At 39.7% G+C, this 21316-nt stretch overlaps 1 protein-coding gene across 7 annotated transcripts in view; it reads right to left on the bottom strand.

The window, feature by feature from the left end:
- The window catches only part of CHD9 (chromodomain helicase DNA binding protein 9), a 232292-nt gene that overhangs the window by 163664 nt on the left and 47312 nt on the right, over positions 1-21316 (bottom strand). For 2 of the 7 annotated variants that reach the window (XM_023636981.2, XM_070262935.1), the window contains exon 1: positions 17696-18024. The exons of 3 other annotated variants lie outside the window; for them this stretch is intronic. The gene's annotated coding sequence lies outside the window, so the exon portion shown is untranslated. Of the gene's footprint in view, positions 1-5967; positions 6051-17455; positions 18025-21316 lie in introns of those variants that run through there. 2 more of the 7 variants (XM_070262934.1, XM_023636983.2) reach the window with 2 other exon arrangements.

The raw sequence follows: 21316 nt of genomic DNA, 5'->3' as shown, positions 1-21316 counted from the left end.
ATACCACTGGGACAGCCCCTGTGCATTGATTATTTAGAACTGACCCTTTAAAAGGTAATAGGGACTGCTAAGTTCTGTATTCATTATGAATTAAAGTAGGCAAGCAACTGTACTCCTCTCATCCAAGTTTTGGTATCATTTCTATATCTACTTTTCTCTCCTCTTCTGTAGACCTTTCCCGAGAAGATATGAAGATACAGATACTCACATACCAGAATAACAATTTCCTACCCTCAGCTGAAGTATTTCTGACCAACTTCCCAACCACATCACAAAGAAATTTGGAAATCATAAAAGACATAACTTTTTTTCAATTTCCTCCCACTGCTTTAGATTTTTTTAAGTTGAAAAATGTTTGGTTCTTATAACAAGACAAAGCAGTAAAAAGTTAATACTCTCTTTCCTCCACCTTCCTTTCCCACTCCCACCTGCTCAAGGACACTGCAACAGTCATTCTTGCTTTTCTCTCCTGAGTCATCAATTTTTTCATTCTACTAGGTCATTCTCATAGACATACAAACAAGCTGTTATTATTACAGCATAGGAAATAACTAAAAAATATACAGAAAAGGAAAGAATAAAATCAAAATGGTACACTACAAAAAAATCAATTAAATATTTTAAAAAGTCAGTAATGAATGGAGGAACAAAGAGTATGTAAGACATAAAAAAATCAAATAGCAAAATGATAGAAATAAGTTTTTGCCTTATCAGTAATTACTTTGAATGTAAATGAATTAAATTCTCAAATTAAAAAGAAGATATTGGCAGGATGGATAAAAACAAAAACATGATCCATCTATATGCTGTCTACAAGAGACTCACTTTAAATACAAAGCCACAATCAGGTTGAAAGGATGAAAAAAGATATCCTATACAAATAATAACCAAAAGAGCTGGCGTGGCTATATTATTATCAAACAAAACAGATTTAAGTCAAAAAAGGTTACAAAAAACAAAGAACATTATATATTGATAAAACATTCAATCCATCAAGAATATGTAATAATTATAAACATATATGAACCTAACAATAGAGCCACAAAATTTATGCAGCAAAAATACACAAAATTGAAGGAAGAAATAGTGCTAAAATAATAGGTGGAGACTTCAATAGCCCATATTCAATAATGGATAGAACAACCATACAGAAAACTAACAAGGAAGTAGAGGATCTGAACACTATAAACCAATTAGACCTAAAACACATATATAGAACACTCTACCCAACAACAGCACAATACACAGTCTTCTCAAGTGCACATGAAACATTCCCCAGGACAGACCATATAGTAGGCCACAAAACAATTTTTGATAAATTTTAAAAGACTGAAAATATACAAAGTATCTTTCTGATCCCAATGGAATAAATCTGGAAATCAATAAGAAGGAAAACTGGAAAACTCACATATATATGGATATTAAACAACACACTCTTAAATAAGCAATGAGTCAAAGTAAAAATAAGAGAAATTAGAAAATACTTTCAGATAAATAAAAATGATAACACAACATAGTGAAACTTATAAATTGCAGCAAAAGCAATGCTCCAATGGAAATTTATACCCGTAAACAACTACATTAAAAAAGAAGGATCTCAGGAGCCAGCCCTGTGGCTGAGCAGTTAAGTTCGCACTCTCCAATTCAGCAGCCCAGGGTTCGTTGGTTCGGATCCTGGGTGTGGACCTACACACCACTCATCAGGTCTTGCTGTGGCAGCATCCTACATAGAAGAACTAGAATGACTTACAACTAGGACATACAACTATGTACTGGGGCTTTGGGGACAAAAAAAAAAGGAAGATTGGCAAGAGATGTCAGCTCAGGGCCAGTCTTCCTAACCAAAAAAAAAAAAAAAAAAGGAAAGATCCCAAACTGATAACCTAACTGTACACCTAAAGGATATATAAAAGAAGAGTAAACTAAAACCAAAGGTAGCAGAAGGAAAGAAGTAATAAAAATTAGAGTTAAGGTAAATGAAATAGAGAAGGGAAAAGCAGTAGAGAAAAAACAATGAAATCTAACATTAGTTCTTTGAAAGATCAAGAAAACTGACAAAGCTTAGCCGAACTGGCTAAGAAAAGAGAGAGAAGATCCAAATTACTAAAAACAGAAACCAAAAAGAGGATATTAATACAGAGTCTATAAAAATAAACAGGATTATAAAATAATGTATGAACAATTGTACACGAACAAATTGGATAACCTAGATGAAATGGACAAATTATGTGTCAAACTACCAAAACTCACTCAAGAAGAAATAGAAAATCTAAATAGATCCATAACAAGTAATGAGATTGAATCTGTAATCAAAAATCTCCCAACAAGAAAAGCCTATGGCCAAAAAGCTTTAATGGTGAATTCTACCAAATATTTAAAGAACTGATACCAATTCTTCTCAAATTCTTCCACAAATGTGAAAAGGTGGGAACACTGTCTAACTCATTCTGTGAGGCCAACATTACCCTGATACTGAAGCCAAAGACATTAGAAGAAAAACAAAAAACAACAAAAAAACCCCACTAAAGATATCCCTTATAGGGGCTGGCCTCATGACCAACTGCTTAAGTTCGTGCACTCCACTTCAGTGGCCCAAGGTTTCGCTGGTTGGGATCCTGGGCACAGGCCTAGCAGCACTCATTAGGCCACACTGAGGTGGTGTCCCACACAGCAGAACTAAAAGGACCTACAAGTAGAATACAGAACTATATACCGGTGGGCTTTGGAGGGGAGCAAGAAGGGGGAGGGGGAGAAGAAGAAGAAGAGAAAAAAACCACTGGCAACAGATGTTAGTGCAGGTACTAATCTTTAAAAAAAAAAAAAAAAGATATCCCTTATGAATATAGATGAAAAACTCAATAGCAAACCAAATCCAGCAGCATATTATACACATACACATATATATACAACATACTACACACTATGACCAAGTGGGACTTATCCTAGGCATGCAAAGGTAATTCAACATACAAAAGTCAATGTAATACATCATATTAATAGAATGAGGGAAAAGGCACATCATCATCTCCGTTGACACAGGAAAGCATTTGACAAAATCTAACACCCTTCCTGATAAAAGCATTCGGTAAAACAGAAATAGAAGGAAACTTCCACAAAATGGTAAAGCCCATAATATGAACAACTACAACTAACATCACACTTAAAAGAATCAAAGCTTTTGCCCCAAGATCAAGAACAAGACAAGGATGCCCACTTTCACTACTTCTCTTCAAGATCTAAGAAGATCTAACCAGAGAAAACAGGCAAAAAAGTAAAATAAAAGGCATCCAACTTGGAAAGGAAAAAGTACAGCTATCTCTATTCACAGATAACATAATCTTATAGAAAACTATAAATAACACACACACACACAGTTAGAGCTAATAAACAAATTCAGCAAAATTACAGGATACAAATCTATGCAGAAAAATTAGTTGTATTTCTAGAAGATAGCAGTCAACATTCCAAAAAAGAAATTAAGAAAACAATTCCATTTACAATAGCCTTAAAAAGAATAAAATACTTAAGTATAAATTTAAGGAAGAACATAACAAGATATAGACACTGAAGACTACAAAACATTGTTGAAAGGAATTAGAGTACATCTAAACAAACGGAAAGACATCCTATTTACTAACTGAAAGACTTAATATTGTTAAGATGATAACACTACCTAAAGTGATCTACAGATTCAATGCAATTCCTATCACAATTCCAATGACTTTTTTGCAGAATTGGAAAAATTTATCCTGAAATTCATATGGAATTTCAAGAGACTAAGAATAGCCAAAACAATCCTGAAAAAGAAGAACAAAGTTGGAAGACTCATCCACAGAAAGACAACCCACAGAATGGGAGAAAATACATGCAAATAAATATCTGATAAAGGTTTCATATTCAGACTTTATAAAGAACTCCTACAACTCAATACTACAAAGACAAACAACCCAACTGAAAAATGGATAGGGGCCAGCCCCAGTGGCCTACTGGTTAAGTTCAGAGCACTCTACTTTGGCAGCCTGGGTTCAGTTCTTGCACATAGACCTACACCAATTGTCTGTCACTGGCCATGTTGTGGTGGTGGCTCACATACAAAAAGAGGAAGAAGGTTGGCAACAGATGTTAGCTCAGGGTGAATCTTCCTCAGCAAAAAAAAAAAAAAAAAAAAAAGACAAAGGACTTCAATAGACATTTCTCCAAATGATATAGGAATGGCCAATAAACACATGAAAAGATACTCAATGTCAGTCATTAGAGGAATACAAATCAAAATCAAAAGAGGAAAATATTGTATGACTCCTCTTACATGAAATATCTAGAATAGGCAAATTCACAGAGACAGAATGGTAAGAGGTGACCAGGGGCTGGGAAGAGGTGAAAGTAGGGAGTTATTTCTTAATGAGTACAGAGTTTCTGTTTGGGATGATGAAAAAATATGGAAATAGATGGTGGTGATGAATGCAAAACATTGTGCAAATTTGAAACCCTGTACCCATTAAACAACTCCCTATTTCTGCCTCCCCCTAGCCCATGGTAACCACCATTCTACTGTTTCTAAAAATTTGACTACTTTAGATACCTCATATAAGTAGAATCATACAGCAGTTGTTTTTTGTGACTGGCTTATTTCACTTAGCATAATATCCTCAAGGTTCATCCTTGTTGTTGCATATGTCAGAATTTCCTTCTCTTTTTTACAGCTGAATAATACTCCGCTGTTTGTTTATTGTGGCCCACTTAAAATTTTTTCAGCATTTTTCAACTTCTTTTTGAACAAGAAACATGATATGCTATAGAATCTACCCTTTGGTAGTATCCTTAGCTATTTTATGGGAAGTAGAGTAAAAGATGTATGGACAGCATATTCCAAACTGTGACCCAATTAACTGCTTAGAAAACAACAGTACTCTGAAAATAATTCCTTAATATGGACATTAATATGTATCTCTGCTTAACTTACTTAATATTTACAAAACAGACATTTTCAAAGTAGGCTAAAAGGATTCAAAAGAGAAATTTCATTACCCAAAATTATAGACTAAACCTATTAGTATTATTTGTCTTCCCCCTATCAGGAGACCAAAAATTCTGATTTCTGGTACTAACTAAATGTGTGACAACATATTAACCCTCTGGCCCTCAGTTTTCTCATCAATGACAAGTATGGATTGGATACTTGTGAAGGTGTCTCATAACTCAACTTTCTGTATTTTGGTTTATTTTCTATTCATATATTCACAAATGTTTCAAAACTCTATAGACTTCCAAGAAAGGAATTAAAAAACAAATACCTACCCCAACCAAACTAGAGATAAAAATTCCATTAGGGAAAAAAACCTTAAAATCCTCACAAGGAATAAATGCAAGAAAAATATAAAGTAGTGAGCTCCATATAATAAACTAAAAACTTATTTGAGATTTAACTTTAAAAATACTTTTTAATTAGAACAAATCATGCTTTTTTCCTCTTGATGAAATCAACTATAACATTCTATACCTAAAATTCCCCCAAAAAATTATGTTAAAGAAGGTCACTATGTTATTTGTAGGAGTATCACTGTCTTCATTTATTAATTTCTCAAGCTAACATGACCTTAACATATAACAACATGAGTCCTAGCAAAAATCAGAACCTAACAGAAAAATAAAACAATTAGTAATAGTCATCCAAAAGGACATCCTTCCAAATTATTTCCAATAGCTAATTAACAAATCCTTAGTTGTTTTATTAATGTACAATATACAAAATCATTACAGAAATCCATATGGTAAGTGGCTTTAATGTCATGTATTCCAATCTCTGCATTTGTTTACACAACTCTATTAAATCCCACCTTCAGCTCTACCAATCCTTGATCTGTTTTGGATTAACCTAACTGTATTACGTATATACGCAACTATTTAATTATAAAATACACAGAAAAATATCTGGCAAATAAGAAGCTCCAGAGTGAGTTCAAATTTTACCTGCTTTCTCTAAGCTGTGTAACCTTGAGCGGTTCTTGGAACCTCTCAGTCTGTTTCCTCCTCTGACCATCTACATTGCAGGGCTGTGGAGAGTTCAGAAGAATACATTCAAAGTCCTAAAATATAGTAAGTGCTCAATAAATATATATTTCCCTCTCATTGACCTGCAGAACAAGGAATATAGATCAAGATTCTACACTGACTTGCTGAAAAACTACTAACACCAAACCTGTTATATCTGATTGTACTTAGTTTCCAACTCATTTTTAAAATATTTATACTAATCAACAGTATGATCGTATGCCTAAACTTATCTTGGCCCTCCCAACATATATACTTGTTCATTTTATTCCCTTGCTAAAGATATCAATGCCTCTTCACCCTTATTTGCTTCCATTCCCCCATAAGTAATCCCTGTTTAAACCACGTTGAAATGTTGCCTGAGTTCACCAAACTTTGTCACATCTCCATTAATATGTACAGGAAGTTCTCTATGCCAATAACATCGCTCCCCACCACCCACTTTCCTCCATTTGATAAAGTAATGTCTTTGAGATTAAACTCAAGCTCTAACACCTCTAGGAAGCCTTATACATACATATGTACACAAACACACAGCCCTCAAAATGTTAAGCACTCATTTTTGTATTCCATACCTAATACACTGTATTATCATTCTTGGTCTACTTGCTTATCTTTCCTACTAAACAAGATGAGTGCAGAGATTGGTTCTTAGTCAACTTTGTATCTCTAACATCTACAAGCATAATGTCACATAGTAAATACTCAAATGCTTTCAAGAATTCAATAATATCATAATATAAAACAAAATGAAGCCTCTTGATCCTTAATATTACTCCAAAAGTTGAGATTGAAAAGCATCCTCTTAATAATATACCATTTTTATGACTTTAAGAATGCCCCAACTGAACTGTACACTTAAAAATGGTCAAAACAGTAAATTTTATGTTATGTATATTTTACCACACACACACACAAAAGAATGCCTCAGTGATCCAATTTAAAATTTAATTCCCAGTTATCCCTCAAAGAATCCTACTTTCATTGATAAGTCATTCTACAAGGGGAGGTATAGCATAGTAGTTCAAAGTATAGGCTCGGAAAATAGACTGGTACAGTTGGAATCCTGGCTTTATCACTTAGTAGGTATGAAATCTTAGGCAAATCACTTTTGAAGCTCAGTTTCTTAATTTGTAAAGTGGGGACTGCAACAGTACTGATCTCAGAACTCTTGCAAAATAACCATATAGAGCACCGTGTAAACAGTTTTCGAACTGTGCTCCTTGGACTGCTGGGTCATCTTTAGCCACTGAAAGGGAAGAGAGGGCTTTAGACTTCCTATTCCCCCATTTTCTCCCTAAAAAAGATTTTACCCTGAAAATTCTGCTCTTATTTTACAGATTGAGCTTTCAAGTAGGATTTTTCAACAAAACAAAGGATTCCTTGATATAAAAGAACTGAAAACCACTAATCTAAATAATACTCATCTAATGTTTATATTAACATCTCCCTCTGCAGATAGCTAATTATTAAAGTCAACTACTTACTTTGTTGGCATTCACACTTAATTTAGTTTTACTTTGCATCTCACAGAAAGGGAAATCTTTAAAACACAATCACATCTCTACTCTCGGTAAAAACTGATTGAGGATAACTAATTTTGGGCTGATACTGATAACAGATTACAAGTTTCCTAGTTGATACTGAGTAGGTCAAGTTGTTTAACTGAAGTAGTCCTGAACATCAATCATACTCATAACCAAATTAAATATAAATATATATATTCTAAAGCCAAATAAATTTCAATTAATGTAACCACGGGCCCTGTAGGACCAGTGCAACTGACCCCATCTTAACAACAGAGTAATTAAGCATGGCCGAGTGGTTAAGTTCGTGCGCTCTACTTTGGCGGCCCAGGGTTTCGTTGGTTTGAATCCTGGGCGCGGACATGGCACTCCTCATCAGGCCATGCTGAGGCGGCATCCCACATGCCACAACTAGAAGGACCCACAGCTAAAAATACACAACTATCTACCAGGGGGCTTTTGGGAGAAAAAAGAAAAATAAAATCTTTAAAAGAAAAAAAAAAGAGTTGTCTTTCAGGATCTGAGAGCCTGCCCTTGTCCAGTTCAGGCTGGTTGAAACCACCAACCCATTCAGTGGGCATGTGCAAATGCTGGATAAGTGACCCTTTTGATGTCAAAGGGCTTCAAACTCCAGCCTCAGACGATACTCACACCACCATTTTGTGAACACGTGTCCTACTAAGAGCCATGAAGCTTGACCATGCTTGCGCAGATTACCTCACTTCTCATCTCCAATCATCTATCTCTACAGATCAGACAGCCCTGCCCCTCAACCCATAAATTTTGCCCCAAGCCCTGGATCAGGGAGACAGATTTAAGAGCTGATGCCTCCTGTCTCCCTGCAGATGGATCTAGCAATAAAACTGTTCTCTTCCCAAAAGCTGATGCTGTAATAAGTGGTTTTTTTATGCACATCAGGTAGGAGAACCCTAATTCTGTGCAGTAACATTAGTATTAAAAACAGGAGATTGATTTAAATGCAGAATTTCCAAAGTTTGAAATACAATGGAAACTGAGACCCACGTTGATTATCACCATCTAACTTGCAGGGTTTAGAAATACATTCAAAGTTCCTAAAATATAGTAAGTGCTTAATAAATGTAGATTTCCCTCTCATACCTTTCACCTCTTTTCTGACTTCCCAAGAGCCTACAGTCAGTTCACACCCTCTCACGACTGTTAGGCTTCTCCAGACCTCTTCAGGTTCTTTTACTAATAATCTCCAATGCTGTCCTCTCATCTCCTTCAATACTCTGGTAATCTTTTTCACTCACTCAAATCCACCATACTGTATTAACCTCACCACTGTGATTTTTACCTCCAGGCCTCAGGACAATTAAATGAACATTTCCTGAATATTTGTAACATTTATAATATTTATTATATGCCTGATACCTCATTAATACAAGGTTAATACTAACCTTTACCTTCAACAAGGTCCTTGCTTTTATTTAGAAATGTCTAAATTCATTACCTTCTAGACTAGCTCTTTGCAGTTATTTTATGTTTTCTCTCCTCAAGCCTTCAATCCTAACTTCCCCATTTTCACCGAAGGACAATTTTGCCTCATAGTCTTCCGAGGTTTTCCAGATGAAATTCACCAATCACTTTTTTTCAGAAGCATCTATCTGTCTTTGCATCTATCCCTTTTTCTTCTAGCTATTCTCAGAAGAGGAAGCATGACTCTTCTCCAAAAACAAATCTCACCTCTTAATACCAATCCATCTAGCCTTTCAAAGGGACTTAGACCCACACACACTCCATCTCTCCCAAGGATCTTTAATCATTCCCTTGCAATTGCCTGCTTCCCTTCTAACTTTAGGCATCAGCAGATTTCCCTTACCTTAACAGAAATGTACAAAGTCATCTTATTTCTATCCTTCCATTCAATGACAAATATTGAAAATAAGTGATCTACTGCCTCTATTTACCCATTTGGCTGTTAGCCTCTTGTACTCTAGTTCTGCCCCCATAAAATTACTGCAACTGTACTTTCAAAGACAACTAATAACCTCCTAGACAAACCCAAATGTTCTCTCAATCCTTGTCTTTGACCACTAAGAAACAATTGCCATCACTAACCAAACAGACAGCAGAAGCTAAACTCAACTGCTATCTTCTATATGAAGCCTCCAATTGTTTACGCATCCCCATCTATCATATACTATTTAGGGTTTCAGTGCTGAGAAGAACAAGGTCTACAATTTATTCATCTCAAGTGCCAACTACCACCCTGCTTGGCCCATAATAAAAGCTGTTTAAATGTTTTCTGAATTCCGTTCAATCAACCGTTCCGCCTTCTGGAACTTCTTAGCTTCTATGACAGCAGACTATCCTGGATTTTCTTTCCCATGGCTTTCCTTGTCTTTCTGATTGATATAAAGTAATTTAACAGATAGAAGCTTCTATGCAGTGATTTCATTTCCATCAAATCCACTTACTTAGCATTTCAAATTCAGTCAAATGTTGTGTTGACACATATTCCTTAACATAACCTCTAAAATGTGATTTCACATTCAAATCCTTGAGAAACTCAATTCCATTTTTTTTGGAATACTAAAAATTTAATTTTTTTTCTTACTACTGACATAACATAAAGACATAAAACCCAATTTCCCACTACTTTAATAAGACCATATAGCATCTCATTGCACTCCTTTAGGTCTGCCCAAAAACATACTAAGAAAGCAAGAGATGGGTCCCTATTTATATAATGATGTGTATCCCTATGAGTAGCCCTGGGAACTTTGGTCATTTCTGACAGATTTCTATTCATCTCAGGAATAATATGTATCTTTATTATAATCTCGCTGCCTCATTCCCCAGGGCCCTATTTAAAAGTATCATGTACATTTCACCTACTACCTATCAAATTCGCTTGGACCAAAAGTTTTCTTTTCTTCCATTTCAAGAAGATTTAAGTTATAAATATGTATTTTTCATTCTTCCCAAACCATACCCCCAAATGGTACACTATCCATTCTATTTTAAAAAGCAAACATTTTTAAGGCTCAAGAAAAGACAGCGTCTCTTATTTGGCCATAACTTTGAAAATATAAAACTATGTTTTGCTCTAATCTGCTGTAATCCAACAGACACAAAACAAGCACTCATTTTTGGGCGAAAAATCTTTATATTTGCTGTTTCATATTCCTTTGTACTATGTCTCATTTAAGTAGAAATAACTATTCACTGTCAAATAGTCATTTTTGGAGATTAAAAAAAAAGAGCAAAAGACTTTTCAAACAGTGGTATTTTAATCAAACCATATAACTGAATACGGAGTAACTGGCATTCTTGTATACTGCTGAAAGGAGTGTAAACTGGAAAAACGTTTTTGGAAAACTATACAGCATTATTGCTAAAGTTGAACATATGTATACCTATGACCAGCTTTTCCACTTCTAGAAATATATACTCCACAGGAATGTCTGCACATATGCACCAAAAGACATGCATAGGGATGTTCATATCAGTATTATGCATAACAGCCTAAAACTGAAAACATGTCCATCATACATCAGAATCAACAGCATTGAGAATGAATGAATTATTCCTGCATGGAAAAACACAGATTAGTCTCAGACATAATATTAAGCAAAAGAATACGTACTATATGATTCCATTTACATAAAGTTCAAAACCAGGCAAAGCTACTCTCTGGTTTTGGAAGTCAGCATAATGGTTACCTCTGGGAAGGCTGAATGGGAATGATAATTGAAAGGGAGTATGGGGGGAGCTTCTGGGGTGCCAGTAACAATAACATTCTATTCTTTGACCTGGGTGGTAGTTTCAGAGACGAGTTTACTTTGTAATAAGTCATACACAGCTACATACTTAAAATTTATACACTTTTCTGAATGTCCCTAGTAACTTGAAAATTTTTTTAAAAACCTAAATGGAACAAGATGAACCATAAGTATGTATTTATAAATCACCATTTAGAGTATATATCATTCAAAAAAACATTGGTAAACAAATATAGGATGGTCTCTGACAGGACTTCAGTAAACTCTGTATACTACTGATTTCAATGCATGTTCACCAAAGCAGAACTAATTCTTCTATCTGGATATACAGTGAACTCACTAAATTATGCAATCTCTGAAATAAAATATTCCCTAAGACTAGAAACCTCAGGCAACTTAGTTTCTCTGTACATCAGTTTCTTCATCTATAAAACAGATTAAATATGCACCAAATCTAGAATCTTAAATTCTAAATTTCTTTTAGGTAAAGCTGCTCAGTTCCTGGAATGGAGGAAAAAATTTTAATGAATAAATATTTAATTGTCTTTTTCAAGATAAACACTGCAAAGATGATATGACCAAAATATACATTGAATTCTAGTCAGTTAATTCCATGAAAAAAGGAATAATTTTTGCTTTACTCAAACTGTGATAAATCACATTTTAAGATAAAATAAACTTTATGCAAAATATATGAAGCCAAACCATTATCCTAACCATTTTTTCCTTCTTCTTATAGAAGAACTAAGAAGATACATTCACAGTTATCTTTCAGAAGCACAGCCGTTGATTTCCAACAGAGTAAAATTTAATATACTTTATACTGCTGCTGCTTAGTCAGGAAAACTAAACTGGAATGATCACTGGACAAGAAAAATAATTTTTTTTTCAGATTTCAAACTATGTCCCCTTGTAGCAACAACATTTGAAATTACTCGTTAAAAAAGTTTTAAAGTATAATAAAAGAAATATTAAACGCTTAGTTAACTTCACTCAATAATGCCAAAGTATAACAGAAACATCAGTATCTACAGTTATTCAATAAATAATGGCTACTAATGACCTGAATTATAATTTTTATTCATAAGCACTAGAAGCCTCATTAAAAATGATAAATTTAACATCTGGCTGCCTACAAGCTAATAACTTTAAAGAGTGCTACTTCCTGGGAACACCAAGACTACAAGACTTTTCTTTTCTGCACCATCACCCAAATAATATATAAACATATCTAATACTACATTCCAGTTAACTTTTTTCTCAAACCTTCATATCTAATATAATCTATATTAAGAAAGTATCCACAAATAAACTTTCAAAAACTGAACTACATTGCTAAAAAGTAAGATCATTTCAGGTATCAATTTTTCTAGCATAAATATGAAGCTTGCTCCTTCCTCTCAAAACTCTGAATATTTTGGTGTCACACATAGTTACACCTATCCTGACTGAGGCACCTATCAGTCAGGTAAAGGCAGTCCCCACCTTCTGAAACACTTGATTTCTTGCCAAATCTTTCCTCCCCCATATCATCTTCACCTCAGTAAAGCTCATCACCATCTATCTAGTTCCTTAAGCCAGGACCCTGGAGGTCATTTTTGACATCTTTCCTTTAACTCCAATCCATCACAAAGTTAGCGGGCCTTCCCGCTCACCCCCATCTCTTCTTTCTCTGTATTTCAAATCACATCTTTTATATATATCCTTTTCCTTCCTTCACCTCCACAGCTGCTACCCTAGTTCCAGCTACACCATGTCCTATTCTCAGCAATGGTAGTAGTACAACGTCTGCTTTCACTCTTGCCTTTTTCCAATCCATTCTCAATCAAAGTGATTTTTTAAAAAATTTAAATTCAAGCAGATTATTCTTCTGCTTCAAAATCTTCAGTAACTGCAATGTCCTTAGTAAAACACCAAAGTCTTTATCATGCCCTGCAAGGCCATGTGTGGCCTGCTCTCTCTCCATCTCTCCCATTTCATCTTGTGCAGTTTTCCTCTCTTATTACGCTCCTGCCACCCTGAACTTCTTTCATTTCTTCCAAGATATTAAGCTCTCTCTTCCCTTCATACATATTTGTCTCTCTTCCAGGAACTTTGCTCCCTATCTGGATTCTTATTCTTTATGCCTTGACTTAAATATCACCACTTGAGAGAGGCCTTCTCTGACCACACCATCTAAAATCCTCATTTTTCTCTCTCCTAGCACTCTGTTCTCTTCCTTTATTTAATTCATCACAAGTTATAATTTTACATTTGTTTATTTACTTGTTCATTATCAGTTTCTTCTATTAGACTATAGATTCTACAAAGGTGAGGATCACTTAATACATTTATTATATTACATATAAAAAATTAATAAAGGGATCACTTAATAAATCTGTTTAATGAATTAATGGATGTGAATGACCCAGAGTCCAGAGGATAAATTATAGGTCAAAGTGACTTCCCCTCCTCTGGGTCTCCTGTTATCACTTGATCAGCTTTCCAACTGTTTCTAAAAGGGAGGAGCAAAAAGTGTTCCTACAAACTTAAAGGCAATACAACAGAGGGAATGTCTAGAAGTTGTACATAATATGTCAAATAAGTGAGACAAATAATAATGTTATGACCTCACAGGAAGGTGAAATCCCTAAGGGCTACAATGACAGGAGATGACTTTACTCACAAAGTGGAATTTGCCCTGAGTATTCACAGACTGATAAAATTCAGAGAGGTGGAATGTATGAGAGTGAAGCCCAAGCAAGGAAATAAACAGAGATACAAAGTGGTAGAAGATAGTTATAAAATTGGAATGTGGCAACTTATACTTACAAAGTAAATAAGTGTAAAAAGCTAAATCTTCTAACATTATGAAATCTGTATTGTGTTAAGACAATTATGTTAAGACCACAACAGCTACAAAACAATTAAAAGGTTACAATAAAATCATTCTATCTTCTCAGCATCCATAAAGTTCTTGATTCCAATTTTTGGCTTTTAAAGTTTTTCAAACATTTAGAACACGTTCTCATAGTTTTCATAATTCATTTTCACTCTGATCAACTGCCTCAACTTCCCACATTCTTACCTATGTTCTTTATTCACTATACCGATACCTGACGAAATTTCCCAGTAGGTCTATTATTTCAGTCACATTTATTTTTCCTTTTTAGACTTTGACTTCTCTAGGATTTCATTTACCCCCTCTGTCAAAGTGTTTAGTTTGCTTTTTTTCTATTGCATTTACATTAATGATCAACACATCTAACTCTTTAGAAAATTTAAAATGTTCACACGTACCAAAATTTTCATTTTAGTATTGATAGAAGCTTCAACAGATTTTACTTCTAAGTCTGTAATGCTACTTCGCTTGCTGCCTTTAAATTTATAAAACATTAAGCCCCTCCTTCAGTTCTATCTTGTTTCCAGGAGTAAACTGCCAAAGTCTAGTTCAATGCCTTATAGAAGGCATTCAATTACATCAGATAAGGGGTTTGGAGCTAAAAGTTTCCTTTTTTCTTTTTTAAAGATTGGCCCTTTAGCTAACAAGTGTTGCCAATCTTTTTTTTTTCCTGCTTTATCTCCTCAAATCCCCACGGTACATAGTTGTATATCTTAGTCGCAGGTCCTTCTAGTTGTGGTATGTGGGACACTGCCTCAACGTGGCCTGACGAGCGGTGCCATATCTGCGCCCAGGATTCGAACCGGCAAAACCCTGGGCTGCCACAGCGGAGCGCATGAACTTAACCACTCAGCCACAGGGCTGGCTCTTTTTTTTTTTTTTTTTTTAAAGATTTTATTCTTTCTTTTTCTCCCCAAAGCCCCTGGTACACAGTCATGTATTTTTAGTTGTGGGTCATTCTAGTTGTGGCATGTGGGACGCCGCCTCAGCGTGGCTTGATGAGCGGGGCCATGTCAGCACCCAGGATTCCAACTGGCGAAACCCTGGGCCGCCAAAGCGGAGCAGGAGAACTTAACCACTCAACCATGGGGCCAACCCCCAAAACTTCCAAGTTGAAAATTCTATAATTTTGTTAATCTTACTTGTCATAGACTTTTTCCACTGACAACACTGCTTTCTTATCTTTATTCATACCCATCCATTAGCATTATTCTTTTAAAACCATTTTCAGGTAAGGCCAAAAACTCTACCACTATTTGTTTCAAAACTTCTGCCTTTTCTTAAATCCAAATATAATTTTTGTATTTCAGAGGTCAGATCTCATGCAATACTCAGTATCACGGAATTGTAAAACTGGAGAAAACTAGAGCTCAGAGGTTAGGAAACCTGACTATAGCTACACAGCTGGCGAAGCCACCAAGTCCTGATTCTCTCCAATCAGCACTCCTTCCAAGCCAAGGCGGCTTTCCTGGTTACATCAACACGTTTTCTTCCTAATGCTATTGCTTATGTTCTTCTAAGAATATCATCTTCTCCTGGTTAATCAATCACAAGCTTCTTGTTTTTTAACTCTACAATATCCACCCACTCTCCTGAGACTGCTCAGGGATGACAGATACCTCAAGCAAATCTGAAAGGCAACTACTTTTTTTCCCCCAGAGCATTTCATGTATATTATTATATGATCTGTAGTTTATAGGAAACTCCCCAAGGACTGAGACCTGCCAATACTTTGTAGTACACTATAACTATTTAAGGTGAGGTGTTAAAGCAATAAAAGCAGAAACAGAAAAGTCTTGGAAGATACATAATACAGGTTTAACTTGCTTGGAGCAATAGTTGTTTTTCATTTAACAAGTATTTATCAAATATGTGTCATATGGAAAGCTCTGTGCTGCCTGCTCTTAGCAAAAAGTCACATTTAAATTCAGGTTCTGTAAATCCAACAGAAAAGAAGAAACCCTATGTTCATCCTTTTGCATTGCAAAAAACAAAAACAGAAACACACCCACACAACACACAACTCCCTCTGCAATGTGGAATCCGCCCTTAGGTTCACCTCCTGTACGTTCAAATGTTTACAGATGTAGTGTTCGTCTAAACAGTACCTGTACAAGTAGGCACAGAGTTGAGGCGGAGTAGCATTACACAAGATAAGCCGTCTTTTCTGTTCAGGATCCTAGCTAGTTAAGTAGAACTGGAGAGTTTAAAATCAGAGTAAAGGAAACTGTCAAAAGTAGCATGCAAGACTGAGAAACTAAACTGATAGTAATTTTATTAATGAGCATAAACTTTATTTAATACAGAGGAATTCTGAGGTAGTTACGAGTATTTCACATAAATGGATAAAAGTCACAATAGTGTCAAATCCCAGACTTCCAGGAAACCGTGCAACACTGTTAGCATTACGATTAAGAAAAAATAGCCTACTTTGTTCTGAGAAGTTTTATTTTTCTTAAAAAAAAAAAAAAAAAGGCAAAACAAAACCAAAAAAGGAACACACAGAAACCACTCTGAACTGGCGACTGCGACAGGCAAGTAAGACACCCTGGCTTTCCGGGTCGTGCTTGGCTTTGGGATGGATGTCCGCGAAGAGAGCCCTGGAACCACCCATCACGTCCCACACCCAGCGCCCAAGGAAGCGGCAGCAGACGGAGGCCGGCGGGGTCGGGCCGCTGCAGACGCGGAGGTCCGGGGGACTCCCCGGCGGGGCGAAGGAGCCCCGGGCAGACAGCGCGCCCGGCAGCCGGGAGGCCAGGCCCGGGAGAGCACCGGGGGCATGTGGGCTCGGGTCACCCAGCGCCCGCGCGGGACGCCCTGCCACGGGTCACGGAGACGAGACGGCGGGCGGGCGGGCGGGGAGGAGGCTGCGGGATGGAGGGAAGCCCGACCCCGGGAGGGAAGCGAACAGACGGAGAGGCCCCGACCTCCCGCGGGGCGGGGGGGGGGGGGGGGGGAGGCCTGCCCACCCACGCCCTGCCCGCCCTGCCCGCGCCTCCGTTCGACGCAACAGGCGCGGCGGCCGGGTCCCGACCCCGGGCTCTGCGGGCCGGGGGGCGGGGGCAGCCGCCCGCAGCCATGACAGGCGCGGGGCGGACCACGGGCTGGCTGGGCCGCACGTGCGGGCAGCGCCCCCGCCCCGGCCGCCCCGGCCTCCACGCGCGCCCGCCCGCCGCCCCCGGGCAGGCCCCTCACCTCCCGCGGCCCGGCCCGGCCCGACCCCCGGCCGAGCGGCGGCGGCACGTACTCACCGCCGCCCGCGGGCTCCCCGGCTTCGCCATGGCTGAGGCGCCCCCGCCGCCCCCCGCCTCGACCGAGACTGACACGCGCGGCTGGCCGGGCGGGGGCGGCCTCCGGCGACCACCCAGCTGACAGAACCCGCCCCCGCCTCTCTCCACCAGTTGAGCAGCGGCCGCTGCCCCGAGGCGCCCCCGAGCTTCCTCCTCCCGCCTCGGCGGCGGGTGGCAGCGCCGGGCGGCGGCGGCACTTACCGGTGGCGCGGCCAGGCCCCCCTGTCAGCGCGGGGCCGGGCGGGAGAGGAGGGAGGAGGGAAGGGGCACCGCCTCCCCGCGCCGCCGCGCACCCGCTGATTGGCCCCGTTCACTCCCCCAGCGCGACCCCACCAGCCCCTGCGAGCGGCACTCCGGCAGCACCGGCGCGCCATTTGCATATTTGTGCCCGCGCCGCTGATTGGCCCGGGCTCGGAGGGGCGGCTGTGACCGCGGCCGCTCCCGCCGCCGCTCCGGCCGCGTCGGGCGACCCCGGGGGGAGGATGCCCCTCTCCGCGCCCTTGCCCTCGCGGCGGGGCCCGACCGCGGGCGGAGGGCGGCGGGAGGCGGGGTCGCCGCCCTGCTCCAACATGGCCCCGCCGCGCCGCCGACCCAATCGCCGCTGCGGTTACTCCAGCAGCCCCGGGCGGCCTCGGGGCGGGGAAGTGCTGGGGCCGGGCGCCCTCTGGCCGGAGCGCGGGGCAGTGCAGTGGCCCGGGCTCCCCTCGCCGCCTAGCCGCGGCCGCCACGTCAGGCCGCGCCCTCGCGGCGGCCTCTCCCTCCCCGCCGCCACGTCAGTCCCGCCAGGCACGCCCCGGCCGCGCGCTGACCAGTGGCGGGGTCGCCGCCGAGGTCACTCACGCGCTGTGCATCTCCCCGCCAGCCCGGGACCGCCGAGGAACGACGAGGCTTTTCAAACGGCCGTGGTTTCGGACCCACGTTCTCCTTTCGTGCCGCGACCCGGATGACACAGCCTGTGCCGTGAAATCGGGAGCCAGGAGAGTGCCGCGGCGATGATGCAGCGATTCCGTCCAGGTGCCGAGCACCTGCCGCGGAGAAGGCGCCGGGGAGACGCAGCCCCGAGTCCTGATCTAGACAGAGCGCGCGGGTCTCAACAGCGGACAGCTGGGGCTGACACCTCGTCTCCCCGAGGTTCCGGCCCCCGTTGTAAACTGCACAGCTATGAGAGGAAAGAAAGAACAAACGAAAAAAGGAAACAAACAAAAAAAAAGACGGAGAGGGCGACACTGGTCCGGGAGGAGGGGGCATACTGGAAAACCACTGGCCCACGAAGGTGTACGGACACCTGGGTTCCCTCTTGCTCTGTCAGTAATTAACTGAGTGACCTACATTATATCATAACATGACCCAGGGCCTCGGTTTTCCCTTCTGTAAAATGAAGGGGCTGGACAAATTTTCTAAAAGCCTTCTAGCTCTAAAATTCTATGGGACTCTTTTTCAGGCCCTGAGCTGGCTTTAATACCTAACTAAAGCTTTAAAATCCGTATCAGAATGAGAGAGAGACAAAATAATCGAATGTTAGAACTCCAGTCAGTCCATCTTATGGTTGTTCGAAACTGTTTACAGTTTCAAATCCAGAGTGGGTGATATTTAACATCCACCTTACAGTTGACAGAAATCTCTTGAATTTCCGTCTCCCCAAAGAAGCATAGAGCAATGTCACCGTGCTTGTTTATGCCTGACCAGCATGGAATGGCTGCGGTATACAGAGAGCTAGTTGCCAAGTAATTTCATTCTTCATATTCCCCATGAAGGCCCTCCAGGGTAGATAACACATTTCTGTTTAGCTGAGATACTGAAGGGGATGGGAGGAAACCCTGCTGAGAGAGAAGTTACAAGTACAGCTTTGATTCCCCTCAAGGATACTTAATAACAACCACATATTGGATAAGAATGCACAGAAACAGTTCATCTCCGAGCTCCCTACACTACTTCTTATTTAAATATTGCTTTAGTCTGCAAATTCAACCTGTTGAGTCCAACTTAAGGCCAGTAGCATCTCATTTTTCTGGCATCATGGGAGAATAAAAAAATTCCATGTAAATGAAAACTTTAGCTACTTTACAGAACTTTTCTCCCCAAGAAAACTTGTTTTCAATACAGCCCTTTGAAAATTACTTTCACTTGGTGATTAAGGAGCATCATTATCAACATTATTGTATTCTGTCAAGACTAATGAATGCCCTCAGAAGTATGTAGATCTATTTGTCCCTATAATAAATGGCCTCTAGAATGCTGTTTTTATGATTATTTTAAACTGACATCTGCCTTTTAATATGTCTCCTTTCTTAGTCTGGGCTGACACTTCTCCATTCTTCAACCTAACCTTCTTTCCTTTTTTTTTTTAATGCTTCTCTTCTCCAATGAATTTAGACATAGATAAACTTTCATTAGTTTAGACACTCACATTTTAAGTAAAGATTTTCTGTGGGGTCTTCCTGTCGGTTAAGTACATGAGTTTTTGTGACATCTATTTTGACTGCTCAGTGACTGGTTTTCTCTTATTTCTTAAATCTTAGTGGTATTTTGGCAACTAAGATTTCTGAATATGTGCACTCTGGAAAAGCTATTGAAAAGGATAGCTCTACACCCAGAATTTAGAAGCTAGATCAGAAATACTACCCATTGCAATTTAAATTAATAAGAATCAATATCATCAACAACATCAGAATCTAGCAATATTGGGGCCAGCCCCATGGCCTAGTGGTTAAGTTCAGCATGCTCCGCTTCAGTGGCCTGGGTTCACATCTTCAGATCCCGGGTGCAGACCTACACCACTCATCAGCTATGCTGTGGCAGCGACCCGCATAAAAAATAGAGGAAGAGTGGCACAGGTGTTAGCTCAGGGCTAATCTTCCTCAAGCCAAAAAAGAGAAAGACTGGCAACAGATGTTAGCTCAGGGCAAATCTTCCTCAGGGGAAAAAAAAAATCTAGCAACACTGGCCTAGTATTTCCATCAGGCAATGGAATGTACAGAGTCAGGTGGTCTCAATGCTCTCCCAGTCTTCCTATCCCACTCTAGAGTAAAAATGGCTACATTCTTACCCAATGCCTTTCAAACCAAAAAGACTCTCTATCTGCAAACACAATGATTCCAGTCACTAGGAAGCCTGTGCTCTGGCTGTCTATGGAGAACAGAGAGTGGTTTTCCATACCCTGAATGAAGCACTCTATAAGGGTATCCAATAGGTGCCATTTACTGAAATCCAACTAGACCTTGCATGAAGCACTCTACAAGGGTATCCAATAGGCCATTTACCGAAATCCAACTAGACCTTGCATGAAGCACTCTACAAGGGTATCCAACATGTACCATTTACTGAAATCCAACTAGACTTTGCATGAAGCACTCTACAAGGGTATCCAATAGGTGCCACTTACTGAAATCTAACTAGACCCAGGCACTGTGTTAAGAGTTTATATTTGTTATGTCATTTTATCTTCACAACCAGTCTGTGAGGAAGGGATTATTTTTCCCATTTTACAGATGAAGAGGGTCCAAAATCTTGCCCTGGTTACACAATCATCGAGTGGCAGAGATAGGATGCAAACTTAGAACTGATTGATCCTAAAGCCTATACCTATTAACCATTATACTACATCCTTCCCTTCAGCCCTAGTTTCCAATTCTACATTTATCAAGCAATCTTTTAGTAACTAATTTGGCACCTTGTAAGTGGGAATTCCCTGTACAGGCATTTTGGTAGAGGCCACCAAAAAAGCAATGTCCCAAAATGTATATATCAAGCTTGGCATTTTCTTGCAAGTTTGAGGAATATGAACCAATGTTCTGGTACCTGTTCACTTTTGGGGGAACTGAT

This window comes from Equus caballus, chromosome 3 (genome assembly GCF_041296265.1).
Source record: "Equus caballus isolate H_3958 breed thoroughbred chromosome 3, TB-T2T, whole genome shotgun sequence".
In the NCBI taxonomy this organism is placed as follows: Eukaryota; Metazoa; Chordata; class Mammalia; order Perissodactyla; family Equidae; genus Equus; species Equus caballus.
Note: the sequence above shows the minus strand (reverse complement) of the source record. Positions and strands in the feature narration are given on the sequence as shown.